Raw genomic sequence first — 12,500 nt, forward strand, 5'->3', positions numbered from 1 at the left:
GCTTACACACCTGCTTACACACTCCTTCACTCTGCTACTGGATCCAGCTTTCGGAAAGCATCTGGTGCCCACCGGCAAAATGTCGGCTGTGAAAACTCATCTGGATCGTGAGGTTTTCCCTCTTTTTGAGCCTCAGAGATGCTCAGCGCAGTCCTGCCTCAAACAGGACGTGAGCGCAGCACAGCGAAAGGTTGGACCTCCCTGCAGGCTGGGAGCAGGGGGAAATGACGAGTCGGTCGCAAACAAGGACATCCCCAGGAGGGAGAACACAGACCCTTCCTCTGTTCCATAAGGTGTATGGTGTCACTGGAGAGAGAGGGAGTGAGTGGGTGGGGATGAATGGTTGACTTCTCTCTACAGCAGTACATAGGAAAGGAAGTCATACAGTGCCTGAACTGGGTTTTTAACTGCCTAAAGAAACATACCTCATGCCTATTCAATTATGCTAAGGCATAAATGCAAATAACCCTTGTCAGCTGCACCATGCTGTCTCAATTAAAGTGACATATTTGCAGAGGTTAGTCTTCCTATGGAGGAACAGACCTGATAAAACAGCCAAACAATTGAATCCATGCCCGTCATTGCTAACTATTCCTAAGTTGTTTGGATATAAGCATGAGGTTAACGTGGGTCATCTATTAACGTGGTGTTGCCATGCCACCATGCAAATACACAAGCTGTCAAGGGCCTGCATGTCTGGTGTGTGTGAGTGTCCCAACAAATGTGCATCCCTTCAGTTCTGTCTTTAGTCATCACTGAAATGGCTTCTGAATTACAATGAGTTTACTATTACTAATACTGAGGTCTTTAAGATAACTGTTTCTGTGCAAGCAGCAGTACTGCTGACAGAACTGCTCCAGTCTGAAGGGTCCAAGGGGCTGAGTCCCGTAAACCTTTCTGATTACGTACATCGGAGTCAGGATACAGCAAAGCATATCAGAATAATGAGATCGGAGTCATCTGAGACCCAGCCCCTGGTACGCGCTCCCGCTTCGATAAAGCTAGCCAACATTCACAAAGTGCCAGTGGCGAACTTTAAATGGTGCCATAAATCTGAATCGCTGTTCTGTTGTTTGCAAGGGATTGGCGTCACAGTGTAAAACCTTATGCATTCAAATCAATATGACAAATCTGCAGAGTTGTACTCATACATCATGATCAGTAGAACCCAAGATCAGATGAAGCGTATCGATTCCTGTGAGAAGAACCATATTACAATGGGTGAGCAGCACTAGGTTAGTGCCTTCGTGGCTATACTGTAAGGTCTGTAATTATCTAATCTGCTTTCTTCTCATTATTTTTTAGAACTATTTTTGCTTTGTATTATTGTTGTTGTCATATTTATTTTATTTAAGGTTAGTGTTTTAGTGTTTTACATATTCCTAGTTTCTATCAAAATAACTGGCAAAGAAATTCCTAATTTGAAGGAAGCAATTACGGCACATTTCCGGCTGCAAACATAGGGGAAGGACCTAACTGGCACGGGATGCTTTGTAGCAGTTTAGGAACCAGCAGCAACAACAATTACAACAAAAACAAGCCCCGTCGATCCACTAAATATCATGTGCACACAAGCCCCAGATGCTTTAGCAGACCTTTTTTAGGGTTGCAATAATCTTTCATATCAAAAGCAAAACTTCTCCTACTCATACGGTATTAGTGCTAGGCTATGTCTTCATGGTGCACCATAACATCCACCAAGAACCGTCGCGCGGTAGGCCTTAAGGCTGTGTAAGTGGCCATGAAATAGTAAAGGCAGAACCAGAGATCATGAAGCGCTGCTTCTCATAACTGGACAAGCTTTGTAAGAACTTTCGTGATGTGACTGGATTTGTTTTCCCTCACTGGCACACTTGCACAACCCTGCGTCTCTTCACTGCAGCTTTGTTAAAAGCAGAAGGGGCGATAGCCAAATGTGTGGAGGAGAAGGCGCTCCTCTGCTGCCGGTGGGCTTGACTGTGGTCGCTGTCCGAGAGTTGTGGTGCTGAAAAGATCCATCATTCCCCATGCCGCTCACGACTGAGCCAGCTGGGACACAGGCAGCGTGCGCGTATATTTTGGCTTCTCTAGAATGTGGTGAAAATGGGTCAGAAAACCTAAATAAAATAGTTAATAAAACACGATTTTTCACTTTGAACGACAGACACCTGGACAGGCAGTGCTGAGCTGTGCTTGGTGAACACATAAAGTCCACAGTGATAGCGCTCATTTTTGACATCAGCTGCTGGGTTATCAACATCTTCAAGCAGCCACCAGGATTACGTGTAGAGGTCAAAGAGTAGAGGTCAAAGAGCAGAGTTATAAAGCAGACAATGGAAACGCGGAATGTCAAATGGCTGATCATGTGATTGTGATTCCTCTGTCACAGCCAATCAAAGATCAAGGCCGGTGAGCGAGGACAGGGCTATATTGAGCGCGTGGAAAAATCCTCCGCTGACGACAAGCCGCTGTCAAACGCTCAGTGCTCCAAACTATGTACTCTCTCTCTCTCTCTTGCACACACACACACATGCGCGCGTGCACACACACACACACACACACACACACACACACACACACACAGATCCCTTTGTTTAATTTGCTATCTTAAACATCGCCTGCGCTCGCATGCACATGGTAGCACACTCGTTAGCTTACTGCCCGTGCGACCTGTCGTAAATGTCATGGCACATGTATTCGATGTATTCATGGGTTTCTGGCCTCATCAGCTGTTCTGCGCGTGCCAGGCAGGTATATGAGATGGGAATAAGCGCACACTATGCGTTCGTTATAGCATGCTTGTTATAGCATGTTATAGCACTTCTAGGAAAAAAGCTTAATAGGTAGTGGATTCAAACCGTAGCACTCAACCATAGGAAAACAAAACCATTTCTAATACAGACTTAGTCTAGGGGCGTGGTGGTTTGCTACCTTCCGGAAGAACATACACTCAGGCGACAGCAGGCGTTAGCAAAACAAACCCAGCAGATCAACGCAAAGGCAGGCAGAGTCACGCATTAACAATTAATGACAGCACAGCTGGATGCATGCACCTTGGCACAGAGCAGTCACCATGGCAGAGGGCTGGAGGAAACAGAGCCGTGGTGTTCCTCCTCTCAGTCTAGGGTCAACTGCAGGAAATTAGTGGCCCTCAGTGCCTTTGTGGGAACGGTAAGCTGTGACAATCCCTTTAAAAAGTGCAGCACTGTTTGTTCTGTGCCACCCTCACATGCTTGAAAGTACGAGCCCAATTTCAGGAGCAGTGAGTGTAAAAGTAGAAAGTTTTTTTTTTTTAAAAGCCAGGGAATAGGGGGAAACGTGATACAACTCAACCAAATCCATTTCTGTGTAAAGGTTTTTTTTTTTAATAACAAGTATACAAGGCTGCTTTCAGGTGTTACACAGTCATGGGAACAATGGAGTCATCCTTCCCCTTCACAAGCAGACATAACAGTGACTGGTGATCATTTTTGGAGTTGTTCCCAGTATATTCCTCAAGAGCACTGCAAGAATACAGCACGTCTGTGTAATGATGTGAATAAAGGAGTGAGTGAAAGTGAAAGGGGGAGAGGAAGAGAGGTAAGGAGAGAGGGAGGGAGGGAGGGAGGGAGGGAGGGAGGGAGGGAGAGAGGGAGAGAGAGGGAAATAGGGAGTGAGAGAGAGAGGGAGAGAGAGGGAGAGAGGGAGATAGATAGAGAGAGAGAGGGAGATAGATAGAGAGAGAAAGATAGGGAGAGGGAGAGAGAGAGATGGAAATAGATAGAGAGAGGGAAAGAGAGAGAGAGGGAGAGAGGGAGAGAAGGAGAGCGGGAGGGAGAGAGAGAGAGGGAGAGAAAGGGAGAGAGGGAGAGAGAGGGAGAGAAGGAGAGCGGGAGGGAGAGGGAGAGAGGGAGAGAGAGGGAGAGAAGGAGAGCGGGAGGGAGAGAGAGGGAGAGAGAGGGAGAGAAGGAGAGCGGGAGGGAGAGAGAGAGAGGGAGAGAAAGGGAGAGAGGGAGAGAGAGGGAGAGAAGGAGAGCGGGAGGGAGAGAGAGGGAGAGAGAGGGAGAGAAGGAGAGCGGGAGGGAGAGAGAGAGAGGGAGAGAAAGGGAGAGAGGGAGAGAGAGGGAGAGAAGGAGAGCGGGAAGGAGAGAGAGGGAGAGAGAGGGAGAGAAGGAGAGCGGGAGGGAGAGAGAGGGAGAGAGAGGGAGAGAAGGAGAGCGGGAGGGAGAGAGAGGGAGAGAAGGAGAGCGGGAGGGAGAGAGAGGGAGAGAGAGGGAGAGAAGGAGAGCGGGAGGGAGAGAGAGGGAGAGAAGGAGAGCGGGAGGGAGAGAGAGGGAGAGAGAGGGAGAGAGAGAAAGGGAGAGAGGGAGAGAGAGAAAGGGAGAGAGGGAGAGAGAGGGAGAGAAGGAGAGCGGGAGGGAGAGGGAGAGAGAGAGATGGAAAGGGGAACAGACAGAGGCAAATTCATGATTTGATTATTTCATATTAAATCATGGCCTAAATTAGTGGGAGGGCTGTTGTTGGTGTGTTCCAGTGTACATCATTCAGCAAAGACTGGGACAGGAACAATGCATGTTCATGCATGTGTGTGGTGCCGATATGAGCATATGCGCTTGTGTGTGTGTGTTCGTGCGTGTGTGAGAACATAGAATTTGAGCATCATTTGTTGGACTTGTGAGTGGGGACAAAAGGGTGAGGTCATGTGTAAAGGCTGCCCTCGTCCTCCAGGTGCGGTACAGGACTACGGAATCACTTTTACAGGGGCTGAACTACTGTTTCTTTCCCTTTCTAATGCGGAAATAAAGGTGTTCCATACTGGCACACACACATCGGACAAACACACATGCATACATGCAAGCATATGTTCACACACAGCCCAGTGCTAGCCTCAGATACGAGACAAAACTCAGTAACTCAGTCACGGACCCGATAATCACGTTGTAGTCCACAATGACACATATACGTGAAGCCTTCGCTAAAGGAATGGAATTATTCCTTTAATTGCATAATTAAAGAGAAAGCTCATTGTGGGCAAAGAGTCTGAGAATGGGTGAGTGACTGAATGAGAGAGAGAGAAAGAGAGAAAGAGAGAGAGAGAGCGAGAGAGACAGAGAGAGAGAGCTAGAGAGAGAGAGACAGAGAGCGAGAGAGACAGAGAGAGAGAAACAGAGACAGAGGGAAAAGGATTGAGAGAAATATTGAGAGAGACAGAGAGAGAGACAGAGAGAAATTGAGAGAGAGAAAAAGGGAAAGAGAGAAATGAAGGGAGAGAGGACAGAGAGAGGGGACCTTTATGTCATTTTCTTTCTTCTTCAACTCTTTTCTAAATCGTTTTCTTCTTATGTTCACTGATCATTTCAAACTAAATTCTCAAAATTCTTTTAAATTCAAATTAACTTCTCATATTTCGAGACGTTCGTCAAGTTAGTCAACTTGGCACTTGTGCCAAGAAAAATTTCTAGCGAACAGAATGGGATGGAAAGAAATGTATAGGCAGAGCAAAAGAGCGAGTGAAGAAGAACTCGGTAGACAGGAAATCCGTTATTCATGTGCAGAGATGAGGTCCCACGAGACCCAGCCCAAAAATAGCTGGGTACAGTGGCACTGCGACAACGGGGAGACGATCTAGCCAAGTTCTTCCTCCCCTGAGCAGAACGGCAGAGTCCCGCACCTCTGTGCTCCCTATACTACTCCACCACCCTGCTTCGCCCAGCGGGTCCTAAATCACAGCGCCCTGCTCACGCTCTCTACACACGCACTCAGTCTGTCCAGTGGTCATTAACTAAAATGAGGATCGTGTAACAGTGACAGTACAAACAAACAGTGTAGTTGGAGGCTCTCTGGCACTTTGTCTATAATTTAGCATCATAATATTTGCTATAATATTAAGAACACAGGCACAAATATGTGCAGAAACAAGGCTAAAACGTGTGCAGCTGCAGGATGTCTCTTTCCAGTACTCAAATATTTCATCTGTGCAAAAACCCAGCTGGTGTTGTAGATGCTGTTCCCTGGCTCATACAGTAGGGAGTCTCCATTACAGTTGAGTACAGTGGAGAGAGAAGCCCAGGCTGGCGGTACAGTGTAGGTCATTAGCTCCTACCTGGTAGTGTGTGGACACTCCTGGACGTTACTCAGTGCAGCCAGGCGACGCTGGACGGAGGAGAGAGAGCAGGCTGGAGCTCAAACACCCGTTTGCTGCTGGAGAGGAGTGACAGACACGCTCGTGCACATCCACAGCACTGACACGAAGCAGCGAACGCCTCTCTCTCTCTCTCTCTCTCTCTCTCTCTCTCTCTCTCTCTCTCATGCTCTTCTACCCGCCCACCTACATCAGCCCCTCCCCCCTCTCTTTCTCTCTCTCTCTCTCCCTCTCACTTCCAGTTCCCTTTCGTACTCCCTCATGCTGTCTCTCTCCCTCTCATGCACACACACACACACGCACACACACACGCACGTACATAAACTCTTGCTCTCTCACGCGCTCGCTAATGTTTTCTCTCCTGCATTCTCTCTTTCTCTCAGTGCTCACTCATTTGCTCTGACACATGCTGTCTTTTATACATACACTCGCGCTTGCCCATGTCTCTGTGCCCAGAAACCTCACACCGCCCCTGCTTGTCTCTTCTACAAGCTGAAGTAACCATACACACCCTTTCACTTAAATAGCGCTCCCATATGCACACGTCTGCTTTTAAAGCATCGTCCCCTCCACATTGAATTCTTACGTGCATCCTTTACTATTTTTTTCACATTTTTACTTATTTCAATTTCTTATTTCAATTTCTCCCTTTTGCATTTATTTCCACACCTCCTACCAGAAAACGCCATGCTGTAAATGTTTGTTGTCCCCTGGTTCTGAACTCCATCACCCCTCGGATGGGACACCGAAGGACAGAATCTGGACGCACCACTGCTCCTGATACAGCTCAGGCGTTTCCTATGTCCATGCTCCAAAATGGCGCTCGCTTATGTGTTTGTGCTTTTACTTTACTTGGATTTGAATGCAGATCCATTTCTACAATCATTTCCAGGTTATCAAGTTCTGCACTGATCTGTGCAGAAGGCCACAGAAGCTCGTGCGGCTTTGCCATGGTGAGGGTGACTCAAGGTCATGTCCTTAAGGAGGCGCATGCTGCAGCCAGGTTGCACAGAAGGTGGGGCTTTATTGCAGTGAAAGGATGCACATGCACACACATGCACACACACTTCAGCAGTTCTGAGCACAGCCTATATGAAGAAGATTTCAGAGAGTAACTGCAGCGTACTGTAGAGAAAGACGTAGGGGTAGTCAGAATTGTAGTGAAGTACATAATGTTTCTAGAGAAATAGGATGTTAGAGACAGAGGTCCTTCATCGTCTGTGTGTGTGTGTGTGTGTGTGTGTGTGTATGCATGGATGCATGTGTGTAAGCTATGTTCTGGTATATTAGTTGAGCAATTGGTCAGGTAGAAAGTGTCACTCATGGTGAATATACAGTCACTGTCCACACACACACACACACACACACACACACACACACCAGTAGCACCATATCTACAGATTATTATTATTAACCCCCCCCATCAGCCAGGAGGCGCTAAAGCTGGGAGAACACAGAAGAGGCAAGGACAGGGGCGTGATAATACAACACAGGACAGTTACCCTGCTCCTCAGTCCTCGACAAATAAAACAAGCAAAGAAAGACAAACATTGGAAGGCAGCGGTCAAAGAGCAGATGTCCATGACTACATGCAGGACTGGTAGGAAAAACCCTCTAAGCTAAACTGGGTGGATCTATATTGATCCAATACCTCAGGTATAAATGTGTTTCAACAGGAAATCGCCGTTAACATGTTGCCAAGGTCCTGAGAAAATGCAATTTCGCTGGTAAACATCACACTTTTCTTTCCAAGTCAGCCTACAAGTATTGATCCTTGGGAACCAGATGGTACTGAACTCACGCGCTAATCCTGACCCAACATCAGCCAGGCAAAATGACGATGCTGAAGTAAGGTTGTGCGGAGGGAAAACGCTTGTGCAGAACAAGCCCATGGTCTCGGCATGTTTCTTGTTGCAGCAGCACCGGTCGGCGTGGCGAGCACGGCACCGGCGCATGGCTCAGTCAGGCGGCAAATCGTGCCCACGTCAAACACAACGCTGTGGCTTAATCATTACCTTCACCGAGCCCTGCGCTGCCCAGCCAGCAGACCCCAGTGGCGAGCAGCTGCCTATGTGGCAGAGGAAAGAGGAAACGCTTTATTTCACCGTGCACTGAAAAGGGACATGCCGTGTCTCCAGCGTTCGGGGCTCGCATCTTCAAATCCGTAGCTGCGCATCAGTGCCCCGTCTGGTGCCTTTTGAGCAGATGCATTTGAGACACAGCCTGGTGTGAAGCTGGAGGCTGTGAGTTGGAAGAGTGAATGTGGCCAGGGAATGTGCAGGAGGAAGTGTGCAGGCTCTTGTCAAAGGCTGAGGAGGGAAGCATTTCATCCCCGATGCTCCACTGATCAGCAGGGATGACCTTAATGAACCGTCAGTGGAGAAACAGTACAACCAGACACTCCACAAAGATCTGTTTCTCTGCCACTTCAGCAGCATGCACACATTTGTGCACACACACACACAGACACACACACACAGACACAAACACACACACACACAATCTTTTAGGGTGCTAAAATAAAGGCTATATCTAGAAAATGGCACACCTCAAAATTGGAGATAATAATTGCTTGCACGGTACTGGTCATGTGTGGTGGATTTTCAGGGCCACAGTAATGTGTCTTTATAGAGCTGAAATAATATGAGACAATTTAAAACGCTCTCAGATTGGTTCTGGGTTTGAGCTGTGGAAAATGTTTCCACACAATTCGCTTGAAATAGGCATGTGTAGCTGATGGTTACTGTGGAGCCCACACAGAAAATCTGCTTGCTTTTTTAATGAGTTTTCCCTGCTCTTTGTGAAATGGGTAAAGATCTTCATTTACACATGACAACCCAAATCATAGATCTCAGGTTAGATGGTTCTCTAGGAGTCAGTATCTGATCCTCAGGTTAAACGGTTCTCTAGGAGTCAGTATCTGATCCTCAGGTTAGATGGTTCTCTAGGAGTCAGTATCTGATCCTCAGGTTAGACGGTTCTCTAGGAGTCAGTATCTGATCCTCAGGTTAAACGGTTCTCTAGGAGTCAGTATCTGATCCTCAGGTTAGATGGTTCTCTAGGAGTCAGTATCTGATCCTCAGGTTAGACGGTTCTACACTAGGTAATCTAGCATTTCATCTCAGTTTTCACAATTCTTGGGTAGTTAAGATAGCATCTGATCTCAGGCTAGACATTTCTCTGGTAACTCAGTGTCTGATTTTAGGTTAGACAGCTGTTTATAAACAATGCAATCTCAGATCTGATATTTCTCTAGTAGCTAGTCCAGTGTTTGATTTTTTAAATGAGATAATTAACCCATGTTTGATCTTCAGGTTATGTCATCTGGCTGTTAATGTGGTGTTAGACAGTTCTGCACCATTTAGCTGTTTATGGACATGCTGGTGATGCCCAGCAGGGGACTGCGGTTCAGAAAGCTGCGGGAAGACGGGCTCTTAATTCATTATTCTTTGCTGCACCGGGCGACAGACACGACTCGGGTCTGCACGAGGAAAAGAAATTGGGAACGGAGTTCTAAGCCATGGGAGTAATGCAGTAAGGCGAGAGAGCATCACTCACATAGCACATATAACCACAGGGAGTGTGTGACTCGGTGACTCTTCACATATTACAAACCTGGACCGGGAGAGTGAGAGATGTAGAGGGAGAGAGAGGGGCAAGAAAGAGGAACAGGGAGAAGGAGAAGAAGAGAAGGGGGAAATGATGTTGATCAAAGCAAGCCTCGAGAACAAGAAGAAGCTCGCAGAACACAAAAAGGTCAAGGGTACTTCAGACTGTGAGGAAGAGACTTTACCCCAGTGCTCCTGAGATGTTATGGAGCCTTGTACCAAGCCACAAGCTCAGAAGATACATGGGCACTAAAAGGAAACCTAAAAACAGCAAACAAAAACTTGATCTGCACCTGCATAACTGCTGAATGCTTCCTCCCTGCCAGAAGTTCACAGCATGACAGAAACTCACACTCCACTGGGCTGAGTCACTGACATGAACTACATTAATAACTTTCTTTGGTACCACAGAAACTAACCACACTTGGATACCACAGAATCTATACCTTGGGCCATTGTAATTTACAGAATTGTTGCATTTCTGGCTATGCGAACTCTATTATGTCTGATATGTTTATGAGCAGTGATGGATTTCTGTGTTGTTTACTGTCACCTTCAGGCATCATCATAGAACAGAAACAGCACTGATTAAAGTAGTTAATGACCCTTTGGTGGCTTCTGACCAGGGTTATGTCTCTTTGCTTATACTGCTTAATATAAATGCAGCATTTGACACCATAACATAATATTACTAGATAGACTCAAAAATGCAGTTGTGAATAGAGGAATGGCCTTCTCCTTTTTTAAATCATACTCAGCTGATCATTTGTCAACATAAATGGAGACTTTTCAGCATATGCAAAAGCTAGTTCTGGTGTCCCACAAGGATCTGTTCTAGGGCCCCTGCTTTTTTCTTTATATGTGCTATCTCTAGGTGACATTATTCGCAAACACTGTGCACAAACAGATTCCACTGCTACACTGAAGATACTCAGCTACATGTCTCAGCCAAACCAGAGGACAAATATCCTCCTAATATTATTGAGGACTGTGTAAAGAACAGGAGACATTAGATGTTGAGAATATTTCTCTCAATTAATCCTGACAACACAGAATTGGTCTTATCAGACCCACAGGCAGTCACGAGTACACTCTCTCATTGTGTTAGAAACCTTGATGGTCTCCCAATCACACCATATTTAGGTAAAGATCTTGTTGTAATTATACATCCCAGTCGTTTGATCGAAGCTCATGTAAGTAATATTCCTAGGACAGCCCTTTCCACCTCAGGAACACTGCAAAGATCAACTTTGCACATATACTATCATTACATGGTGCAAGATAGCTAGCCACGCATTTATCACATCCAGGTTGGACTGCCATAAAGCCTTACTATCTGGTTATACAACTAAATGCATGAACAATCTCATCAGTTCAAAATGCAGGAGCAGCAAAATGCAGTAGCTAGGATAAATACTAGAACTAGAACATTTAATCACATCACTAGAACTAGAACTTTTAATCACATCACTAGAACTAGAACATTTGATCACATCACTCCTATCTTAGCTACTTTACATTGGCTCCCAATAAAATTTTGCATTGAATATAAAATACTTCTAATGACCTACAAAGCACCGAATGGTCTTGCCCCACAGTACCTTAAAGAACTCTTAGTACATTACGATCCCCCACGTCTGCTTAGATCAAAAGATGCCTGGTCTTGATTAGTACCTGTCAGTACCTGAGTAGTACCTTGGTTATTCCTTCCTGTCAATGTTCAAAACTCAGATACAATCTCAATATTTAAGGCGAGACTGAAAACCTATTATATAGTCAATCATTTATTAAATAGCGCTAATATTCTGGACCTTTCGGTAGAATTTGTCACAGTAAACCACAACATTCTCTTCTCTGTTCTCTCCAGCCTTGGTGTTACTGGCTCTGCATGGAAACTGGTCCAGTGCTATCTGGAGGGATGGTCCTATAAGGTGACATGGAGATGATCCACATCCAATCCATGTAGTCTCTCCACCGCTGTCTTCCAGGGCTCAGTATTAGGTCCTCTTCTCTTATATTTGTATACTTGTTCTCTTGGTGATGTAATATCTTCTCATGGCTTCTCCTACCACTGCTATGCTGATGACACCCAATTAATTCTTTCCTTCCCACTCTCCGACACACGGGTCTCCAGACATATCTCAGCATGCTTGACAGTCATGGGTGACAGCCCACCACTTCAAGCTCAACACGAGTAAAACCGTGCTTCTGTACATCCCAGGATCTCCCAGCCCTTACCATGACCTCACAGTTTCCAATGAGAAATCTCTGGTATCACCATCTGAAGCTGCCCGTAACCTGGGTACAACTTTGGACACTTGTCATTCAGTTTCAAATCTGACATGGTCTTGCAGATTTCTCCTTTGTAACATACAGAGGATTTGGCCCTTTCTTCCCACAGGAAGCTGCCCAGTTGCTTGTGCAGTCTCTCAAAGCTAGGTCTACTACTCTCAAAGCTAGGTCTACTGCAACTCGCTACTTGCTGGTCTTTCTCTAAGAGCCATCAGACCTCTACAACCTGTCCAGAATGTAGCAGCATGACTTGGCCTTTAATCTCCTGAAGTTCATGCATCACTCCACTGCTGCGCACCATTCATTGGCTTCCAGTAGCTGCCAGCAACAGATTTAAAACCTTGATGCTCACCTACAAAAACAAAAATGGGCCAGCCCCCCCATAAATGACTGGAAACACCATGCTTCAGGTCTCATGGGACACAAGCATTATAGACGATTCTCTGTCCTGGATCCTAGATGGTGTAATAACCTTCCACTGGATGTTCAGACAGCAGAGT

General features: G+C 46.1%; 1 protein-coding gene across 4 annotated transcripts in view; it reads right to left on the minus strand.

The window, feature by feature from the left end:
- The window catches only part of syt1a (synaptotagmin Ia), a 179,448-nt gene that overhangs the window by 72,283 nt on the left and 94,665 nt on the right, over positions 1 to 12,500 (minus strand). Inside the window, exon 1 of one of the 4 annotated variants that reach the window (XM_081723094.1) lies at positions 6,062 to 6,225. The exons of the other annotated variants lie outside the window; for them this stretch is intronic. The gene's annotated coding sequence lies outside the window, so the exon portion shown is untranslated. Of the gene's footprint in view, positions 1 to 6,061; positions 6,226 to 12,500 lie in introns of those variants that run through there. 4 annotated transcript variants of the gene reach the window in all.

The sequence above is a fragment of the Electrophorus electricus genome, chromosome 11 (assembly GCF_041902795.1).
Source record: "Electrophorus electricus isolate QZ-2024a chromosome 11, ASM4190279v1, whole genome shotgun sequence".
NCBI classification, from domain to species: domain Eukaryota; kingdom Metazoa; phylum Chordata; class Actinopteri; order Gymnotiformes; family Gymnotidae; genus Electrophorus; species Electrophorus electricus.